The sequence below is a fragment of the Podarcis liolepis genome (assembly GCF_965112155.1).
Source record: "Podarcis liolepis genome assembly, chromosome: 6".
NCBI lineage: Eukaryota > Metazoa > Chordata > Lepidosauria > Squamata > Lacertidae > Podarcis > Podarcis liolepis.
Genome location: NC_139559.1, coordinates 19,263,922 through 19,287,079, shown reverse-complemented (window position 1 = coordinate 19,287,079; position 23,158 = coordinate 19,263,922). Strand labels below are relative to the sequence as shown.

The 23,158-nt window shown below is 45.7% G+C and overlaps 1 long non-coding RNA gene across 1 annotated transcript in view; it reads right to left on the bottom strand.

Annotated features, from left to right (window-relative positions):
• The window catches only part of LOC310709149, a 54,972-nt gene that overhangs the window by 30,938 nt on the left and 876 nt on the right, over positions 1-23,158 (bottom strand). Inside the window, exon 2 of the long non-coding RNA XR_014527358.1 lies at positions 22,112-22,187. This is a non-coding gene — a long non-coding RNA (uncharacterized lncRNA). The remainder of the gene's footprint in view (positions 1-22,111; positions 22,188-23,158) is intronic.

The window sequence follows — 23,158 nt, the reverse complement described above, 5'->3', positions numbered from 1 at the left end:
ACTTTTCCTTGAACAAGATTACTTTCCGAAGGAAAGCCAAACATGCCCTTCTTCCACACACACACAATAACCCCAACAACCCTTTTGCTTAAACCTGTAACTGGTGACAGGAGTGGCTAGAGATATGGGCCGGTCGAATCTTCTTTCAGTTCTGCACGGGAACAAAACTTTTTGCTTAGAATTGCCATTCTTTGCCCTCTCACTTTTTACATCTCATCCACATGATGACATTAGCTTGCTGCATTCCATTATTTTCTGAGTATTCCTCCTGTCTTTTTCAGAACCTGATCTATGGTGTGTGTAGGGGTGTGGATGGGTGGGTGGGTGTGTATTACACACAATTACACCACTCTGGCCAGTGTGGGCTTCCCACAGGCATCTGATTGGTCACTAAGAGAAGAGGATGCTAGACTAGATGGGCCCTTGGCCATTATGTACTTGAGGCGCTACTGACGCTTTTCAAGTCTCCTCATTTATGGTGATTAGTTAGTCATAGGAGATATATATTGCGTTATGTTCAAGCGTTGGGTGGTCTCTCCATTTTAATTCCCCTTCAAGCTAATTGCAGAAAAGCAATGCTTGGGGCGGGACGCAGGTGGCGCTGTGGGTTAAACCACAGAGCCTAGGGCTTGCCGATCAGAAGGTCGGTGGTTCGAATCCCTACGACGGGGTGAGCTCCCTGCTCCTGCCAACCTAGCAGTTCGAAAGCACATCAAAGCACAAGTAGATAAATAGGTATCGCTCTGGCGGGAAGGTAAATGGCGTTTCTGTGCGCTGCTCTGGTTCGCCAGAAGCGGCTTAGTCATGCTGGCCACATGACCCGGAAGCTGTACGCCGGCTCCCTCGGCCAATAAAGCGAGATGAGCGCCGCAACCCCAGAGTCGGCCACGACTGGACCTAATGGTCAGGGGGGGTCCCTTTACCTTTACCTTTAATGCTTGGGGCATGCTAAAGTGTTTTAGTATGCAACGAAACTGTGTCCCAAATTATTATTTTACTCCATGCAAGTTAATGGGTGCTGTTGAGAATCGTACATTCTCTTTACCAGAAGCATTTGGATCCTTTCATTTGCAAAGCCTAATCCTGGGTTCTGTGTTTTGATTGCACTAGAGTCTGATGTAACATTGGGAGCTAATGCAGATGCTGGAGCCTGAAAGAGTGGCGGCTGTTTTGCATATGGCAGAGTAGTGAGTCAGGACTAGAGGCAAATGTGAGGGTTCCTGACAAATGGGGGCCCTCTGATGGGCCTGGCATCAATGAACCCACCCTAGTGAACTTATCAGCAGCAGAAATAGCACCATGATCTGCTGTAAAACACCCTTCATTAAAAGTACCTGAAAGAACATCACGCCAGGGAAGCCAAGTCAAAATGGCAGCTTCACCATGGCATACCACTGCTGCTCATTAAAAGCACGGCAGGTGTAATCAGAACAAGCGTTGGCACAAGTGGTCCTTGCCAAGGATGGAGAGTCACCAAAAAGAGGGAATGTATCACTGAACAATAGGAAGAAAGAGGATACAGATCTGCACAAAATCTGCATGGGCTGATTCATATGTATAGATGCAAATTTAGAAATAAGGAGCATAATTTAGATAGAGATACAATGCAGCCCACCAGAATAGAGAAGACTGTGAACAGGTGACCTGTGTGTGCCTGCCAAGTCTGCTGTCTGGGTGTTCATTGCTGATGGGCAACTTTAAGACCCCTCCATCTTTTCCTATCTCTAATCTGGACTTGGATCAAACAGCCATTCAAATAGAGGATGTCTTCAGATAGCAGGCTGCCCTCCGACAGCCAGTTTCTCTACAAAGTTGGACACAAGTGCCCTACACAGAAGTGGGTCCGCAATAGCTGCTCACCAATGCCATTGCGACCGCAAGGCTTATAGCAAGCTTATGACAGAGGCAAGCATTGAACCAGGGATGTCCTGGCTCACACTCTTAACTGCCCCACAAAGATTCTCAGGTGTAATATTAGGACTACATACCCACAGCTAGTAGGAAAGCCTAGTAGAGCAGTTCATGCACCAAAAATTAAAAACAAAAGAACGCCATACGACCTTATTCCAAAATTGTGCTGTGCTCCTGCTAAATTCATTGAGTGAAAAGCAGATAACAATACGTTTTGGATGAGAATTCAGATTCTTTCTCTATCCTCCTAAATGGAAATGTTCAGATAAAGGAAGAACTTTGATTTTATTCGGGAACTTTGCTTCCCCTCTCACATGCATTTATGAGCTGTGGAGGAGACGTTCCTGTCCGGGCGTTGCATGATAATTTAATTGCTGTTTCCTCCATACAGCTATAAATTATACCACAAATGCAGACGCTCTCAATATTCAGGGACTCCAGCTATGTGTCCAGCTGTAACATGACCTATTTCCACAGCAGGGTTGCCAAATATGTTTTATGGAGATCACAGCGGAATGTTAAATCTGCTTTGCTTGAAATTGGCCTAGACATAAAGGAACACAAAACCACTCAGAGTTTCCTGTACTCATTATGTCTTTAGCCCACCGTTTCTCCAAGGAGCTCAGGGAAGTGGACAAGGTTCTTTCTCGCTGCTCATTTTATTTTCACAACAATCCTCTGAGGTGTGTTAGATTGAGAAATATATGGGTGTCCACACAAATGCTTCCATGCTTTGAAAGAACATGCTGGGAGTGATCATGATTTCGCACAGCCTAACCCTCTCTGCCAACATCACTGAATGCTCTGATCTCACCTACAACCGCTGTGCATGGACTGGCCCCCTCACCATGTGCCTCCATCATGCATTGTCAGGGCCCGTGCTGAGGAGGGCTGCAATGAGTAAGAATGGTGGGTGCCGCCGCCTGCCCCTGCCCCTGAATCTCCCCAGGAGCAGGAGGAGAGTATAGATTTAGAACAGCGGTTTGCAAAGGGGCATAGTTCAGAAGAGAAAAGCTGGGAAATCCTAAAGAGCAGCTAGGAGAAGAAACACTGGGAGAGTTAACAGATTCAAAGTCATTGTGTAGCATCCCCCTTCACCACTCTCCACATTCTGGGAGAGCTGAGAAAGTTGCCGAACAGAAAGCGCAGCAACTACAAGCTCAGGTTACCAGATATAGGGGTGACATGTATTGAGAGGGGCGGGGGGGTAGCCTTAATTGGAAGCACTGCCATTCTTAGAGGGAGACGTTTGTTATCCCTCGCTGTGAATGAATGAATGAATTTACGTTATTATGGTCACAGACCAGCATAAGCAAAACATCTAAATAAATAGCATAACAGTATCTCTAAGTGGATAATTATAAAATAAATGGGAGAAAGAACCAAACATAGATTAAAACATATACATAAAATACTTGATTAAGCATAGGTAATGGATGAGTAAAAACTGATAAGAAAAATTAAAAGAGATCAGTTAAAAACAGCTGTATGGGGTGGGTCTTCAGAAGTGCAGATCTAACAATATGGGCCTTCAATTTAGGGCTGATTTGTAACATAAACCATCCTTCAACAAATATCTATCATGGTAGTGCAGAATCTGGCGACTAAATACAGTGGATGCTTGGGTTGTGAACATGATCCATGCAGGAAGCACGTTTGCAACCCGCAGCACCGCGTGTGCACACACACAGCTCGCGATTCAGCGCTTCTGCGCATGCACCAAAACTCAGAAGTATCCCGTCCCGGTACTTCCGGGTTCGGCACGGTGTGCAACCCGAAATCACACAACCCGAAGCGTCTGTAAACCAAGGTATGACTGTTTGACTTCTTCCCATTTTTTATCTTGAGAGCATGGTGGACATTTTGGTTTCCACGATCTTGCATGATTCCACGCCATGGATTCCCTCCCCAAAAAAGAACTTTCTCGGGGGGGGGGGTAATCGCACTGCAAAATCGTGTGAGATTGTGACAACCAACACGGCTGCAGTTCTTTCACGGAAAAAATGGGCTGTCCCGCTTTTTCTGGGACACTGGCAGAAAGTGCCATCTTCACCTGGAGGATGCATAGAACTATATGAATGTTGAACACACATACACTGGGGGAACAAGGCAGCAATAGAGGGCGGCCAAATCTTTCTGCAATTTGGAAAGGTTCCGAAAAATGCACTGGAATGAGGCAACGTCATACAAACAAACAAATCTGAATCAATGCTCAAGAAACAAACATGCCTTTGGATTTCATGAAAGCATCTTAGGATGCCGCCAGTCTCCCTAGAGATCTGACACAGGAGCAGAGGACTTTCGCGGTCTGTCAAGCTGCGTCCTCCTCATCATCTATGTGTTTCTGCAACCTGTATGTTTGTAAAATAAATGTAAACATTACAAAGCACCAGCAAAACTTCCGGTGAACTCTTTCGAAAGAGAAAGCAAACCAGGGTAAGCAGTGTGCCTTTGGAGCTTACGGCCACTCAGAGAATTGGAGCGAGTGTAACAATCCAAAACAAATAATAAACAATCAAACAAATATAGAGGATGATAACAGAACTACCAGCCACAAAGTGGGCCGGTAACAAAACAAAAAAGAAATCAAGATTGGGTTTTGCCAAGTTTGCAGCTTGCTGGCTGCCAGTCCCAGCCTGCCAACCTCCTAGTTTTTCCCCCTCCTCCGTCTCAAAGATAAAGCCTGCGTAAAAACTGCTCACCCAGCAGCTCAGGAGTGCTGCTCTCTGATCGGAGCAGCACTCCTGAGCATTTGATGATAGTGCCCGGAATTAAGAACCATTGGAATTGTATGTGTCTCCTTTGTGCCAGTATATTTGCTCCAGCCTTGTTGTATTCTCTTAAGCTGATCTTGCAAAGCTGTGCCAGTTCCCTGGATGCGAGAGAAAATAACATGCACCAAGAAGACGAGGCTTCCAATGGACTCTCAAGCAGGGAAATATCAAAGCATGGAGAAGATTATGATTAGGAGTTCAAATAGCCAGGAAGGAAGCATAGCATCATAAGTTACCTAGTTTGTGTCTGCATTCACTATAACTGCTTATCCAATATGGCGGAAAATGGCTACACAGCATCCTAGAAAACAGGACTTGGGTGGTTTGAGAATAACCCATAATGGAAGTCTTTCAGAGCTTTTCAGGATCTTGGTTGTTGCACTGATACACAATGCATCTCTCTCTTGGAATCATGTGTTGTGTTCAACGTGAAGTTTCAGATTGAATGTAGTAGTTTAGAACAGGTATTTTATGAACAAGTGTTATGTACTGAGTTGAATAGGATCCAAACTGAAGCAGCCTGATTGGTCCTAGAACAATAGGATCCAAATTGCAGCAGTCTGATTGGTCCTAGAACAATAGGATTCAGAATGCAGCAGTCTGATTGGTCCTAGAACAATGCAGCAGTATGATTGGTTGGCAGGAACCACCCAATCATGCTCCAGATATAAGTGAATCCACAACCTGATTGGCTTACAGTAGAATTCCAGAATTAGTCAATCATGTGCAGCCCATTGTGTAAATAATGTATATAAAGCAGATACTTTGAGGGGACTTTCATTCATTCCTCCTCACCACTATGAGCTGAATAAAGAGCATGAAATCACTTTGCGACTCTGAGTATATATCAACAAGCAAGCCTCCATATCCATCCATCAGCTGAACTTAACCTTCTCTAACTGAACAAGGAACCAACAGTCTTGCTCTTAAGATTCTATGCATCTTAAAGCAACATATATCATCCTGGGGTGTGCGCACAAAAGGAGATTGCAGAATAGAGAGAGATGCAGGACTGTCACATGAAAGATGGAGCAATCTTATTTTCTCGTGCTCCCGAGGGAAGGATCCAAACCAATGGCTTCAAGTTAAAAGTGAGGAGATTTCACCCCTCCCATACCCAAGAATCTCCTGATGATCTCCTGATGGTCTCTGCTGACTCTCCAGAGAGGAGGAGGCGTGTCCTGCCTATCTACCTATTCTGCCCAGCAACATATCTGTGTGTGTGAGTGAGAGACAGTCAGTCAGTGTATCGGAGAAAGTGAGAGTGCTAGAGATTCTAGAGATAAGATTGCTGCTAAGTGCAGCTGCAGACTCTCAGTGTAGCATTGATTTATGCTTAGAATATTCAGCTCTGTATATAGTTTTGTATCATAGTTGTAGTTACAGAATAAAAGGAAGATATTCTACAGAGCTGCTCTCCGAGTGGTTTATACTCTGCAAGACTCTGCAAAACTCTGCTGCGCAACGACTGTATTATTGAGACAGTGAATCCGGTGCTCTCAGCTCTGAGCTGTGAGTCCAAGGCACTGTGACCTGTTCCTGTGAGAAGGAGGTCTCTGGCGGTGCTTCCCAGCTCGCCTAGCCCAGTCGGGGTTGAGGTGCATGAGTCCAGTTGGTGCACTGGCTCTCTAGGGCGATGCTGACAAAAAGAAAGGAGATTCCAACTAAACATCAGGAATAACTTTCTGGTGGTAAGAGCTGCTTGACAGTGGAATGGACCCCCTAAGGAGGTGAGGGACTCCCCTTCCTTGGAGGTTTTTATGCAGAGGTTGGATGGCCATCTGTAATGGGTGCTTGAGTTGAGATTCCTGCATTGCAGGGGGTTGGACTAGATGACCCCGGGGTCCCTTCCAACCCTACAGTGCTATGATTCCATGGTGGAAATGTGACAATCTTTTATGGTGCTGCACATAGGAGCCAACTCCTAAGGGCTGTGGGGGCTTCGACACCCCCCCACAATAAAATATTTGAGGGGGCCAGGTCCCACAAAGTTTATGGGCATTGCCCCTCAAATGGTGTGTGTGTACTGCATCATACGATTGATTATGTGTGGTGGGGCTTACCTAAGTAGGCACCCCTGGTACTGCAAAATTCTTTGTTGTTTTTGCTGCAAAAGACTAGCAAAGCTACCTTGGGGGATTTGAAAATACTTGGTAACCTCAATCAAAGCAGAGGTATTGCCCTCCCTAAATACTCCCCAACAAAGGTTGCTTAGCTGTGCTTTCACAAGGCAATGCTTTGTTTACACAATATTATTGATTACTGATTACCACACACATTTCATTGTGACACATATGCCCTGGGAGCTAACAACTGTTCTGAAATTATTAGAACTCCAATTTAATTAAAGGCCCATATCAATTATTGATCTTCAGCCCAAATGGCTTTTTCGACGTATTGAATTGTTGCCTGGAGTGTACATGGTTTCTAATGGACTTATTATTTCTTCTCTTAAGTAGATGACTTTTTGATTATTATTTCTTTATTTGCAAAAGTCTGACATGAGAAGATCGGTTTTATTTCTTTTGTACAGTTACTCTGGTATTTACCTAGTCCTCAGAACTATTATTTTGTTCTTCTGGCAAGGATCAAGGTCAGTATTCCTTCTGCCCTGCATCAGAGCAGTTTTTTGTGTCAGCTAGTAACATCATGGGACGCGGGTGGCGCTGTGGGTTAAACCACAGAGCCTAGGGCTTGCCGATCAGAAGGTCGGCGGTTTGAATCCCCACGATGGGGTGAGCTCCTCTTGCTCGGTCCCTGCTCCTGCCAACCTAGCAGTTCGAAAGCGCGTCAAAGTGCAAGTAGATAAATAGGTACCGGTCCAGCGGGAAGGTAAACGGCGTTTCCGTGTGCTGCTTTGGTTCACCAGAAGCGGCTTAGTCATGCTGGCCACATGACCCAGAAGCTGTACGCCGGCTCCCTCGGCCAATAATGCGAGATGAGCGCCGCAACCCCAGAGTCGTCCACAACTGGACCTAATGGTCAGGGGTCCCTTTACCTTTAGTAACATGCTTATTCTGCCCTGCCCACCCCACCTTCCTGTTGTGACTTAAAAAACTCAAGACACATTTTCTTGTAGGAACACAGCACATATCATGCCTTCCAGCATTTCACATGCTTAGAACATCCCTATTCCTATACTAAGAAACATGATGAAGCCACATCCCTGCCACTGCTATAGGTTTTTGAAGGGGAAGGGCAGTAACTCAGTAGCAGAGCATCTGCCTTGACTGAAGAAGGTCCCATGTTCAATCCCCACAATCTCCAGTTAGAGGTGGATGTGCAATGGAACTTCCTGTCAGAGGCTGGGCAGAGGAGGAATGGTGGAGACCACCTCCCCAGCCTGAACCTTCTAGCGAGGAGGAAGAAGAAGACAGTTTAGATTTACAAAGGGGTTTGCGGGAGGTCACAGCTCAGAGGCAGATAAGGGGGAAAGTTGGGAGATAATGGGAGAGAGGAGGAGGAGGAGGAAACAGGGCGACAGCTGATGGACACAGTGTTGTCAGGTGTGCATGCAGGAGCCAGGCCCTGTGACCAATAGGGCTCTGCAGAACTGGGGCCTTCCTAAGTTTGTTCTGAAGAGGCAAGGCGCAGCCGCACAGGTGAGGCCAATTGGAAACTCACAGCACCTGGTGGCCAGAGCTGGGAAGGGATATAAGGTCAGCATTTTCCCCTCGGCTCTTTGCCACAGCAATACGTTCCTTACCTTGCTGAGTTTGACTTCGTGACCCGTGACTTCGTGACTCCTTGCTTCTTGATCCTTAGACCCTTGACTCCATGACTCCTTGTTTCTTGATCCTCGGACCCCTGACTTTGTGACTCCTTGCTTCTTGAGCCTAGGACCCCTGACTTTGTGACTCCTTGCTTCTTGATCCTCAGACCCTTGACTCCTTGACTCCTTGCTTCTTGATCCTCGGACCCCTGACTTCGTGACTCCTTGCTTCCTAACCCTTGGACCCTTGGCTTTCTGACTCCTGGTTTCTGGACTTCCATTCCTGCTCCCACCCCGCCATCTTGCCTCTGGTCCCAAAGTCCCCAGCCAGGACTTCAATCACCTGTGAACAGGACCATGACAAGTCTCTTTAGAAAGCATTCCAGACCCCCCCCCCCAGAACCCAGCAAGCCTTGAAAGTAGGAGAGCAAAGAGCTCAAAGACAGAGGGCACGTAGCAGCTCCCGTAGAAGTGATGAATGAGGAAAGGAGAGAGACAGCGGGGTGGAGATTTACTCAGGACAATGCCATTATCCAAGAGGCTGGGTTCTATAGCCTCTCTCTGTAATTATTGAATAAAAAAGGATGGTAAGAAACCTTCCCTCTTCTTTATACTTTTCCAGGCAACCAGCTAGGAGCTGCTGCCAGCATCCTGACACTTCCCTTTCCTCTCCTCTTCCTGCACCCCCCTAAATCTATTCTGGGGAAGTTCCACCACCCCTTTGGAGCAGGTTTGGGGATATGTGGGGAGAGGGGAGGTACATTTTGTTGCGCAAGCACAAATCCTTGTACTAGCAGAAGAATTTTGTTGGATACAACCCATAAACTTTAGACCAAGCAGCCCTACCAGCCATGGATGGTTTGCTCATCTATAGGTAAGGTAAAAGGTAAAGGACCCCTGGAGGGTTAAGTTCAGTCAAAGGCGACTATGGGGTTGTGGCACTCATCTCGCTTTCAGGCCAAGGGAGCCGGTGTTTGTCCACAGACAGCTTTCTGGGTCATGTCGCCAGCATGACTAAACTGCTTCTGGCACAATGGGACACCCTGATGGAAACCAGAGCGCATGGAAACACTGTTTACCTTCCTGCCACAGTGGTACGTATTTATCTACTTGCACTGGAATGCTTTCGAACTGCTAGGTTGGCAGAGGCTGGGACAGAACAAGGGGAGCTCAACCTGTTGTGCAGCTTTGAACCACTGAGCTTCTGATCAGCAAGCCCAAGAGGCTCAGTGGTTTAGACCACAATGCCATCCACGTCCCTCATCTATAATATAAATAGTGATATAAGAATAGTGACTACTCTGTATGGGGTCATTGTGGGGAGTGAAATAATGTATGCACAGGGGTCAGAACCATCTTAATGGGGAGGAGGAGGAGGAGGAGGAGGGGAGGAGGAGGGGAGGAGGAGGAGGAGGAGGAGGAGGAGGAGGAGGAGGAGGAGGAGGAAGAAGAAGAAGAAGAAGAAGAAGAAGAAGAAGAAGAAGAAGAAGAAGAAGAAGAAGAAAGGTAATCAACATTCAGTTTAATTAGTGATATTTATCATACTAAAATCATAATAAGGTGACTCTTACATAAGAGGCTGCTTGATCTTGTAGCTGGCAAGTACAGCTGGGATTGATCTGGGGTTTCCCATGCAACACTCTTCATCATGTTTATATTTGTGAATACTCTGCAGATTCCAGAAGCATTTCAATATAATAATTCTATTTCCTCTTGGTGATACCATCTAAGCAAAACTTTACTCAACAGTTCCAGGCGGAAGTGAAAATTAGTCTCCACTTATCAAATGACTAACATTAAAACGATCTGGTACTGCTTCTCCAACTCCTTCCAAGTTCTCAGAGGGCTCCATATCTCCCTTGTGTAATTATTTTTAATCAAACAGGTGAATCATAATCAGGAACTGTGTTTGCATTTAGAAAAAGCTGAAATGACTGCCACATTGCCAAGCGGTAGCCTCAGGATCAAATAAGTTACTTTCACAAATCAGCTGTACGCCAGTGAAGTTCTGTGTTCTCCTGGCTATGCGCAACATACTACATTTGCAATTAAACATATTAGCACCGAATTAACACACTCAATCCGAAATAATGATTCATGCCAATATAGCCCTTTAGGGATGGGCTGTGGCTCAGCAGTAGAAAATCTGCTTTGCATAAAGAAGGTTCCAAGTTCAGTCACTGGCGTCTTTGGGAAGGGCTGGGAGAGACATTGAGACTTAAATCCTGGAGATCGGCTGCCAGTAGACAGAGATGGACCAATAGTATAAGGCAGATTCCTATGTCCCAAGCGGTTCCCAAAGTGAATGGTACAACTCCCGGGGAGGGGGAATTATGTAGGTGGATGCAAAGAGTCAAGGGGGAAGCTGGAGGATGCTGGAGGTGCAAACGACTGTCAGGCTTTGAAAAGCTGGCATCTCTGGATCAAGTGCATCAGTGTTGTTGAATTAATTAAACTACATAGTTTTTATTGGATTATGAACAATTGTGAAATTAATTAATCCAGCATGGATTCAATTCCTGGAATAGCCAGGCTAGCTTCCTGTTGAGGTAATGGCTCTCTAAATAACAAAGGAAGTGGCTTTGTGCCAGAGTACATAATGGGTGGGTACCCCTACTTCTGAAGTTCAACATCAAAAAAACGAAGATCATGGCCACTGGTCCCATCACCTCCTGGCAAATAGAAGGGGAAGAAATGGAGGCAGTGAGAGATTTTACTTTCTTGGGCTCCATGATCACTGCAGATGGTGACAGCAGCCATGAAATTAAAAGACGCCTGCTTCTTGGGAGAAAAGCAATGACAAACCTAGACAGCATCTTAAATAGCAGAGACATCACCTTGCCAACAAAGGTCCGTATAGTTAAAGCTATGGTTTTCCCAGTAGTGATGTATGGAAGTGAGAGCTGAACCATAAAGAAGGCTGATCGCCGAAGAATTGATGCTTTTGAATTATGGTGCTGGAGGAGACTCTTGAGAGTCCCATGGACTGCAAGAAGATCAAACACATCCATTCTGAAGGAAATCAGCCCTGAGTGCTCACTGGAAGGACAGATCCTGAAGCTGAGGCTCCAATACTTTGGCCACCTCGTGAGAAGAGAAGACTCCCTGGAAAAGACCCTGATGTTAGGAAAGATGGAGGGCACAAGGAGTAGGGACTGACAGAGGACGAGATGGTTGGATAGTGTTCTCGAAGCTACCAGCATGAGTTTGACTAAACTGAGGGAGGCAGTGGAAGACAGGAGTGCCTGGCGTGCTCTGGTCCATGGGGTCATGAAGAATCGGACACGACTAAACTACTAAGCAACACAACCCCTACTTCAACTGCCTGATAGTTAGGAACCCCGGAATCTTGCAATGCTTAGAGACTGGAGGTGGCATACAGCAATACATTCTTTGCTGCTGATTTCGTGGTGGGTGCTGAGTCCACATTTAAGCATAAGGTTAACTCCTGATTGCAGCTCATGTTCCAGAGCATTACTGGAGTCATTTTCATGACACAAATCATCTCCATGGTGACTGAATAACTAGATTAGTATGCACTTTGCAATCAGCTCGCTCCTATTGTTCGTTCACATCTGCCTAACCCAATTTTAGGCTTTTAATCATCCCTGCTTGTTAAATATTCTCTCTCCTGTGTTCAGCTCTTCCTCTCTGCCAACATTTTACTTCACTGCAAGCTGCAGACCACACACCTGCACGGTGCTCTGAGACAAGCAGGCAGCCTTAGCATGTCAGGAGGGTCTGGAGTACAGAATGTACGGCATCTTCCATGGTGCCAGGTAGTTCTTCAATTGGACGTGCCTGTTGACAAAAACAACACACTTGGACTATACGCCAAATATTTGTGAAGCACCTGAGTGGATTATCTTGTCTAGTCATCATAATTCCTTGAGCTTCCCCTTATGTCTCAGCAGCAGCTTCTGCATTCAGTGCAAATGTCTCATCATTCAACTGAGGAGAAGTCTGGGGTTGGGAGCAGCCATAGGAAATTGCCTTTTGCCTTATAACAAATCAGACCATGTGCCCATGAAACTTATTTCTTTAACACATGAGTAGGCAAATTAAGGTACGCGGGTGGCGCTGTGGGTTAAACCACAGAGCCTAGGACTTGCTGATCAGAAGGTCAGCAGTTCGAATCCCCGCAATGGGGTGTGCTCCCGTTGCTCGGTCCCTGCTTCTGCCAACCTAGCAGTTCGAAAGCACATCACAGTGCAAGTAGATAAATAGGTACTGCTCTGGCGGGAAGGTAAACGGTGTTTCCATGTGCTGCTCTGGTTCGCCAGAAGCTGTTTAGTCCTGCTGGCCACATGACCCGGAAGCTGTACGCCGGCTCCCTCGGCCAATAAAGCGAGATGAGCGCCGCAACCCCAGAGTCGGTCACGACTGTACCTAATGATCAGGGGTCCCCTTTACCCTTTACCTCAGGCAAACTAAGGCCCAGGGGGCCGGATCCGGTCCAATCGCCTTCTAAATCCGGCCTGTGGACAGTCTGGGAATCAGCTTGTTTTTACCTGAGTAGAATATGTGCTTTTATTTAAAATGCATCTCTGGGTTATTTGTGGGGCATAGGAATTCATTCATCCCCCCCCCCCCAATATAGTCGTCATCCCCCAAGGTATGAGGGACAGTGGCCTGGCCCCCTGCTGAAAAAGTATGCTGACCCCTGCCTTAACAGGACCTATATACCTCTTAATCATCAACACCTCTAAGCAGTTTACATGAAAATTACGGTAGTTCTGATTTAGTCCTGTCAACACTGAGAGGTAGCATCTCTCCAGGGTTTCAGACAGGAAATTTTCCCAGCCCTCCCTGGAGATGCCAGGGATTGAACCTGGAACCTTTTGCTTGCCTCCTGCCTCTACCCCTCCTGCTCCACTGTCTCCCAGGACCAGAAGAGGAGTGAAGAGGGAGAAGCAGAAACAGGATACACAAAGGTGTAGTCTTCGCCTGCTTGCCCACAGCTCGGTGGGAGTGGGATACATAAGCCAAGGTTGGAGCAACTGCCTCATGAGATGCACACCTAGGAGCAGCTGAGAAATGCGGAACTGATGGACATCCCTTTTCTTAACTTATAAGTGTACTTTTGACAATAAAGAGCTGATTCCTCGCTCTGCACATTCCATGCCTGCCAGTGCTGTGACACCCAATTATTCTCCCAGGGTGAGCCCAGGGTGACTCTGAATAATAATAGTAATAGTAATAATAATTATTATTTATACCCGCCCATCTGCCTGGGTTTCCCCAGCCACTCTGGGCGGCTCCCAACAGAACACCAATAACAATAATAAAAAAGCAACAACATCAAACATTAAAAACTTCCCTAAACAGGGCTGCCTTCAGATGTCTTCTAAAAGTCAGATAGTTGTTTATTTCCTTGACATCTGTAGGGAGGATGTTCCACAGGGCAGGCACCACCACCGAGAAGGCCCTCTGCCTGGTTCTCTGTAACCTCACTTCTCTCAGTGAGAGAACCACCAGAAGGCCCTCGGTGCTGGACCTCAGTGTCTGGGCAGAATGATGGGGGTGGAGACGCTCCTTCAGATATACTGGACCGAGGCTGTTTAGTGCTTTAAAGGTCAGCACCAACACTTTGAATTGTGCTCGGAAACGTACTGGGAGCCAATGTAGGTCAGGACCAGTGTTATATGGTCTAGGCACCCGCTCCCAGTCACTAGTCTAGCTGCCGCATTCTGGATTAGTTGTAGTTTCCGCGTCACCTTCAAACTTATGGTAGTTTTGCTGTTTGAGTGGTGCTTGGACCAATACTATTTAGGTTAGCTCATTGGCTATGTGAAATTGCTACGGCTGTTCATTCATATGTTTTTGTTGTATTTCTCCATATACCAATAATAAGGAACTTTGCTCACTTGTGTGTCACAAACACACAACACATTTTGCCTTTAATAAAATCACACCCTTCTCTCTCTCTCTCTCACACACACACATACAGAGAGAGAGAGAGAGAGAGAGAGAGAGAGAGAGAGAGAGAGAAGCAGTTCCACTGTTCTTGGTTGTACCCATTATCTTCCCATTTTCATCCAGATTTTCCCCACAAAAAGGTGAAGGACAATCAGCTTAGCCAAGAGTAGGTGGAGATGCGCAATTTGTTCTGGAACAGAATTTTGACATTTTACCCTATTTTTTCTTTTTTTCTTTTTTGCTTCAAGGCAGTAAATAAGGCAAAGAAAAAGACCTTTTCATGCAAATGTTTTGCAGCGCTGGAGGCTATGTACATTGGATCATGTCCGCAGCTGGTTTCACTTAGAAACAAGCAAAGTGGCTGAAGCTGAACCAAGAGCCTCTCTGAACCTTTGCCCACACAAAAACAAAACACAGCACAACAGAGGGACCTTTAGGGAGGTCCGCTTAATTTCTGTCCATTATCTTCTTCCCACTCTACATATTTAAATGTCTGGCATGGGCTAAAAGAAAACATGCCAATGCAATGAAAACTCCCATGACACATTTCTTGCTTAGCTTTGCAGATTGGCAACCCAAATCTCTTCTTTCCTTTGGTCAGCTGTTCTAAGAGAAGGCTTGAAAGCTCTGGTACCCCGGCCCTGAAACCACAGGTCTTGTTCCACTGTGCCAGAGTTATCTCCATAGACAAATGGCCCTGAAATAGCAAGGCCCCCAAGTGGGGAGAGTTGTCTGTTTTATGGATGTATCGATGAAACTGCCTTATATCAAACAGGACCATTTCCTCATATGGGTCTCTTCCCATTGTACAGCTGCCTGCAGTCAAATTTCTCTACCCACAATCCCACACAGGCATATCTTCATTCAGGAAAAACAGAAGCATTATCCTAACTCAAGGACACATTCCAGCAAAGCAAAAGTGCTTTTCTCTTTTAAAGCCATCCAAGTTGGTGGCCATCACTGACTCCTAACTCCATGGTTTCACTATCCCTAAGGTGATTTTTTTAAAAAGCAGAGACATCTTAAAAAGCAGAGACATCACCTTGCCAACAAAGGTCCGTATAGTTAAAGCCATGGTTTTCCCAGTAGTGATGTATGGAAGTGAGAGCTGGACCATAAAGAAGGCTGATCGCCGAAGAATTGATGCTTCTGAATTATGGTGCTGGAGGAGACTCTTGAGAGTCCCATGGACTGCAAGAAGATCAAACCTATCCATTCTGAAGGAAATCAGCCCTGAGTGCTCACTGGAAGGACAGATCCTGAAGCTGAGGCTCCAATACTTTGGCCACCTCGTGAGAAGAGAAGGCTCCCTGGAAAAGAAACTGATGCTGGGAAAGATTGAGGGCACAAGGAGAAGGGGACGATAGAGGACGAGAAGCTTGGACAGTGTTCTTGAAGCTACCAGCATGAATTTGACCAAACTGCGGGAGGCAGTGGAAGACAGGAGTGCTCTGGTCCATGGGGTCATGAAGAGTCGGACACAACTAAACAACTAAACAACAACAACAAGGTGTGTTTGAATTTGTTCTGAATGAAGTACTTTGGACACTATCCTCTCCACACATCTTACAGTGGTGCATGTGGCCTGGGGAGGGGTGTGTGGCTTGTGCCTGTTTTTATACTGCCCTCCATCAAATGAAATCAGAGCCATTTACGTAAATGAATAAAAGGCCTTCTTTTAAAAACAAAGAACAAAAAACCAAGCCACCCTTGACTGATGAATTTTCAGAACTGGTCAGTCAGCGCCTTTGTTATTTATCTTAAAAGAGAGTCGGAGATAAAGTATATTTTCTTGTTTTCTAGCAGTTTCTTCTCCAGCTTCTGTGAAAGCTAGTTTAATGAGAGAACCCAACTGCTCTGTTTCCTGCATGTCAATGCCAGGTCATCTTAGGTTTTAAGCAGCAAACGCTGTCTATGAATCACACTCAGGGTAGCAGCGGAGAGAACAATTTATCCTAGAATGTCCCCCACAACCCAGCCCAATCACCTGGCCTGAACCACGTTTTAATCCCCTAGCAGGTGAAATAAGGTAAATCGGAGACTGAACTTTTAGTCCCTGCTGCAGGTTCAGGAAAGGGCAGTGGTTAAATTTCCTCTCTCCTCTCTAAGACACTGTTGGAATCCAGCTCCCACCAGCCCCAGCCAGCATGACCAATAGTCACAGCTTCGGATGAAAGAATCTATCAGTTTGGGGGTCTCTCCATTTTTCGTTTTTCCAATCTTAAATTCAGTTCGCCACATGTTGCAGCAATCTGCGATTATTTTTATTTTTTAATTCTCGTGAATATTCATATGCATCTTTGTGCTTATTTCTCCCAGCAAACACAATGTTGTATGCAGTCTTGAATAATGTACACATTTTTGCAAGCAGTTTTCCTCAATGTAATGCGTTTTGTGTATTGTTTTCACTAATATCTTCATGTTGGGCACAATATATGCATTTTTTGCAAACACTGTTTGCATTGTGAAGTTTGGATAAGTGTGAACTTGTGTATTTGAACACTGCTTTCATTAAGAAAAGGACGGAGAAAAGGTCCATTCTAATCCAGCATGCTGCCTCCGACAGTGGACAGCCAAATAACTAAGATATTCACCAGCAAGTCCTGATGCAGATAATTATTCCCTACTCCTCGTCCTCACCATCTGGCAATCAGAGCTAGATTACGTCTAAATATCAATAATGTGTTTATTTTTATTATTTTAGCTTTTATAACTAGTAACCTTCACTGGATCATCATTTTAAAATGATGGCCTACTTTAAGTATAATTTTGGGTGAGTTCCATGTGACCATATAAACTAGTTCACTACAGGCCTCTGACGATGCTATTGCTAAACATGCTGTGGCCTGATTTAATATGTTACCAAATGCAAAAATTGGGACCAGCCCACACATGAGGCAAGGTGAAGCAACTGTCTCGGGTGGCAAGATCCATTAGAATAGCAGATCCGGCCACCAAGGAATGCATCGCCCACTTGCTGCAACAGTATTGGCAGCGATGACTACACGACAGCATGCCAAGCATCATCTTTAAACTGAGCTTCACAATTTGATAATTGCCACAAATTTTCTGTTGCATGCAGAAAGACTTCATTTTCTGCTCATTTTGAACATCCACACCAACTGGATAGAATCATAGAAGAGTTGGAATAGACCACAAGGGCCATCGAGTCCAACCCCCTGCCAAGCAGGAAACACCATCAGAGCACTTCTGACATATGGGTGTCAAGCCTCTGCTTAAAGACCTCCAAAGAAGGAGACACCACCACACTCCTTGGCAGCAAATTCCACTGTCAAACAGCTCTTACTGTCAGGATGTTCTTCCTAATGTTTAGGTGGAATCTTCTTTCTTGTAGTTTGGATCCATTGCTCTGTGTCTGCTTCTCTGGAGCAGCAGAAAACAACCTTTCTCCCTCCTCTATGTGACATCCTTTTATATATTTGAACACGGCTATCATATCACCCCTTAACCTCCTCTTCTCCAGGCTAAACATGCCCAGCTCCCTTAGCCGTTCCTCATAAGGCATCGTTTCCAGGCCTTTGACGATTTTGGTTGCCCTCCTCTGGACACGTTCCAGTTTGTCAGTGTCCTTCTTGAACTGTGGTGCCCAGAACTGGACACAGTACTCCAGGTGAGGTCTGACCAGAGCAGAATACAGTGGCACTATTACTTCCCTTGATCTAGATGCTATACTCCTATTGATGCAGCCCAGAATTGCATTGGCTTTTTTAGCTGCCGCGTCACACGTTGGATGGATTCTCCAAGCTGTGCAATGCAATGCTAAACATGTTTACTGTAATGTAACAGATGCGGGTGGTGCTGTGGGTTAAACCACAGAGCCTAGGGCTTGCTGATCAGAAGGTCGGCGGTTCGAATCCCTACGATGGGGTGAGCTCCCGTTGCTCGGTCCCTGCTCCTGCCAACCTAGCAGTTTGAAAGCACGTCAAAGTGCAAGTAGATAAATAGGGACTGCTCTGACGGGAAGATAAACGGAATTTCCATGCACTGCTCTGGTTCGCCAGAAGTGGCTTAGTCATGCTGGCCACATGATCCAGAAGCTGTACGCCGGCTCCCTTGGCCAATAAAGCGAGATGAGTGCCGCAACCCCAGAGTCGGCCACGACTGGACCTAATGTTCAGGGGTCCCTTTACCTTTACCTTTAACAGACCCTCCAAGGGTCCCTATTTTCTAGGGACATCCCTGATTTAGAGAAGCCATCCCGGTTTTCTGATTTTATCCTGGAATGTCCCACTTTTCCTTAGGATGTCCCTGTTTTCATTGGAGAAATGTTGGAGGCTTTGGAGTTATCCAACTCTGGAGCTGTCTGAAGGCAATCCTTCATAGGCAAGGTTTTTTATGTTTAATAATTTATTATGTTTTTATATATGTTGGAAGCTGCCCAGAGTGGCTAGGGCAACCCAATAAGATGTGTGGGGTATAAATAGTAAAATTATCATGACGGAATGGGACGTCCTTATTTTCATCGGAGAAATGTTGGAGGGCATGAAGTAAGTCCCACTGAACTCAGTGCAGCTTACTCCCTGTTCATCTCCCATGGAACTGCAGCAATTCCATGTTTGCAGAAATATTAGCTTCTGTTTATTCTTGCCACTCCGTTTATAAATTATTGAAGTCTTCAGTCCTCTGTCAATTTTCTTTTTTTCCTCTTTCCCTAACCCCCCTCCCCCAAATAAAATAAATCCCTATGTCTTGAGCTGTAACTAGACTTGGGGATGATTGAAGTTCATTTTTTTAAAAACAGCCTTAAAAAAAAAACTTGTTCTAGCATGAGTTGCATCATTGATTTGCATTTTCCTCTGTCGAAACGCTAGTTTGGAGTGACATCTCTTCGTTCACATCTTTCAAGAGAAGGAAAACTTTCTTGTGTGATTTCTGCTTGGAGTGCATATGCCACAGGGCACCATTCCAACCCCTCTCCCCCCCACCGAATGGCTAAATGTTTAAAAGACGGAGATTCTCTGCCTTATAACACAGAGAGAGAGAGAGAGAGAGAGAACGAACCATGTGAACTGAGAACCCAGTTCATTCATGCATTCCTTCCCAGCACCATTCCATGGCTGAGAGCCAGATACCATTTGACGTCATGGATCTAACCAAGAACTTAATGTACTGGCTATGGGACAAGAGTTTACTACGAAGTGGTGAAGGGGGGAGGGCAGGCCGACATAGCAGCAAGTTGAAACATACAGTAGACATTAATCGAGAGGGGGCAAACTGAAAATGATGCAAATATAGTATGTACCATAATTCCTCTCCCCCCCCCCAATTTTTGCTTCTTCTTCTTGTTGCCCCCTTACCAGATGGGCAGGGTACAAATAATAAATTATTACTATTATTATTATTAACACTTAGGAAATTCATACATGCTCAGAAACCATTGTGCTTTTGATTAAGTAGTATAGCTGGAACGGCAGGACGAACAGACAAAAGAATAGCAGCGCTGACTTAAATAGCTTTTGCTAGTCCTCTTTCCTCCCCTCCCCTCCGGTACTCATTATGTTTACCAAACTGTTAAAAGAAAGCTCTTTTCGATAAATAAATACAAAACGTCGAAAGCAAATATGCCAAGAGGGTTGCTTGCTTTGAGTAGCGTAGTAAATGCTCCTTCTTGGAGTTAAATATTAAACGCTTTTTGTATAAAAATTCACTTGGAAATCTAGTACAGGAGGTGAATGAGAAAAGGGAGGCCCTGCAACAGAATGTTGCAGTGTAGGAGTCCAGTCATTCCATTTCAGCCCCAGCTCCAGTTTTTCACCATCTCCCTCCAACAGTTAGATAGCAGTCCATGCTCTGAGCATGCCCAATCCCAGCAGTGAGCGTGGTGGGGCAAAGTCATGGAGTCACTTCCAGACTCCAGTGTTATTGTTATTTTACATGGACGAGGCTGGGGCAAAGCAGCAGCAAGGTTGAGCTTGTACAGTTGCACCAGTAGATCCACTGTCTCCCATATGGTTGAATCCTGACCATCACCTTTAAACAGGACTTGGACCAGACTGCCCTTCAAACAGAAAACTCCTTCAAACAGAGGGCTGTCTTCTTACAACCTTCTACATAGTGAACTGGTCTCCATCAAACATGTCCTTTTGGGCAGTCTGCAGCAGCTACCTAAAATCAGGAGGCACCAGAGATCTGGGGGCACACACACACACACATAAAAGCATTGTCTATCTCCCCAGTCAACCAGCACTGTCCCAAACTACTTGGGATTAGGGTTAGGGCAGGTGACATCCTTTATGGAACAGGAGTATTGTACATAAAAATAGCCATTAGAAAAACCATGTTGTTGTTGTTGTTGTTCGTCTGTCTCGGGAGACAATGTGTGCCTCCAGGCGTGAACTCAAACCGCTGTGCTAACAGCACCAAAGTGACCTTTGTGTGGTGCAAGCCTCAGCAGTGTGTGTGGAGGTCCTGGGCGGCCCAGACAACAAGACCTCCCTTTCACACTCGCTGAGGTGATCCAAAGGAAAGCAGAGCAATACATTTGGTACCAGCTTGACTGCAAGAATTGCTGGAAGGAGGCTTATGAAACACCATCCAGCTATCTTAGGGACTCCACTTTGGATTTGTGTAGGGTTTCCTCCTTGGACTTTTTTTCTCCTGAAGATGTCCCACAAGGCAGTGGAGGTTTAGGATCTTCTCCTAGAGGGGCTACCATCCTAGGTTGATGTGCCCCATCAGCCCTTCACTTCCATCTACAGCACATGCAGAGACCTCCTTATTGACTGATGGACCCATTATTGGTCTTGTCTGCTCAATCTGTCAAAGCCTGTCTTCAAATGTAGGGAAAAGTCCCTAACTCACCAAGGCTTTGAGACTCATCAGCTACCCCACTGGTTTAGTTGGCCAGTCAAAGCCATTCCCAGGGTGTGGCCACTGGTCACATGCTGACATCTAGGAGCCACAGGTGAGAGCTGAGTGCAGGGTGGGACCAAAGGTGGACAAGCTATCCCAGAAGGAGCCCGATGTGTCCCCCACCAGAGGGACTACTCTCTCCCCTAATACTCTACCCTCACAGGTGGGAACCATTTTGCACACATTCAATTGGGGCACAACTGCCCCCGTGTGCGCCATTTTTGGCCCTAGAAGGGGACAGAATGGGGTGGTGTGGGCTTACGCACACCCCACTGACACAGGCGATGACCCAGAATGCAACCCCTTCACAAATGAGGAGTTGTATGTACTGCAAACAACCTTTCTCCAGTCACACCCTTCTCATTCCCAGTTTCCTTAAAAGCTTACCTAGATAGAGAAATCTGCCTCGCTGTGGGAAGATCTTCAGGCTTTAAGGAAGTTCAAGAGGGAGAGAACTGTGGAGCTGAGAACAGCCACCAGTAAAGAAAACATGTCTTGCTAAAAACTATGAAGTGCCCTTTTCAGTGTCAACTCTCTATTTTTCAGTCCTAGATACTAAAATCTGCATACATGCCTGATGTGAAGTTTGATTTGGCTTTATCTTCATGTGCATCTTTCAACCTCACCCAGATTTCCAAGAATTGTTTTTGGATCCTTTGTTTTAGAGGGTTGAGCAGCATATAGATTTAAATCACTAGGTCAGTGGTGATTTGAGCTTACCCAATCAAGGTTAATGGATTACTTTCACTCATGTTGTATTGCAGGTTCATACAGTGAATGGATGGTGAGGGGACCAGACTACATCTGCATCCAGATGTGGTATTATGATTAGTAATAGTGCTTTCATTCATTACACACACACAGCCTGGGCAGGTTACAACAACTTAAAATACAATGTTAAAAACAATGAAAAGCAACTTACAATTGCAATTGGTCTTTAAAATATGCATCTCAGGTGTCAAAGGCCTGGGTAAAGAGAGGTGCATCTTCAACATCCACTGAAAAATGTATAATAAAGATGCTAGACACACATCTATGGGGGTTGGGATTCCACAACTTAGTGGATGTCACAGAGAATTCCCTCTGGTCTATTGGGCCGCCACCGCCGCCCCCAACTTTCTGTGGGCAGCAGAACTACCAGGAAGGTTCCCTCTGCTCATCTTAACTCCCAAGAGGGCCTGTATCTTTCAGACATTTGGGGCCTGAATCTCTAATATGAGTACCAACCACGAGAACTACTGAGCAGCTGACAGCGACGACAACAACTCCTACAAGGATGTGGCCTTGAAGTCAAAAAGACAGCAGTTGCCACCTCTGCTGTTATGTTTGTGAACTTCAAACTGGGAACAAACTAGCAAGCGATGCATCTGTTTTAAAACAGGGATAATATGAGATCTAAATGGAACCCAAGCCAGTAATCTGGGTGCTGCCTTTTGGACCAATGGAAGTTTCCAGGTCTCCTTCAAGGGTGCCCTGTGTAGAGCGCATTGCAATAATCCAGTCAGGAAGTTAGCAGAGCATGGAATACTATGGCCAAGTCATTTCTGGCCAAAAGGGGTCATAGCCAGCAAACCAGCCAGAGCTGGAAAAGGGCATTCCTAGCCACCAAGAGCACTTGAGCCTTGCATCCATAGGCTGTGAGCCAGCTCAGCCCAGAAGAGGCCATCTCCCCATCTCCTGTACTTGAGAACACAGGACATGTTAACATCTCTTATCTTTTCAGGATTCCAGGCTATCACCACCTCCAAGAAACTGATTTACTGTAATATCTCCGCCACCTCTTCCAATTCAGATGGAACAGAGAGATAGAGCTGGGTGTCGTCTACTTCATGTTGCCTGATGACAGCTTCCAGCAGTTTCATATAGATGTTAAAGAGGATGGGAAATGAGATGGAACCTTGTAGAGCACTGCAGGACAGTGCCAAACAATTGCCTTCCATATCTACTTTCTGGAAGCAGCTCTGGAGAC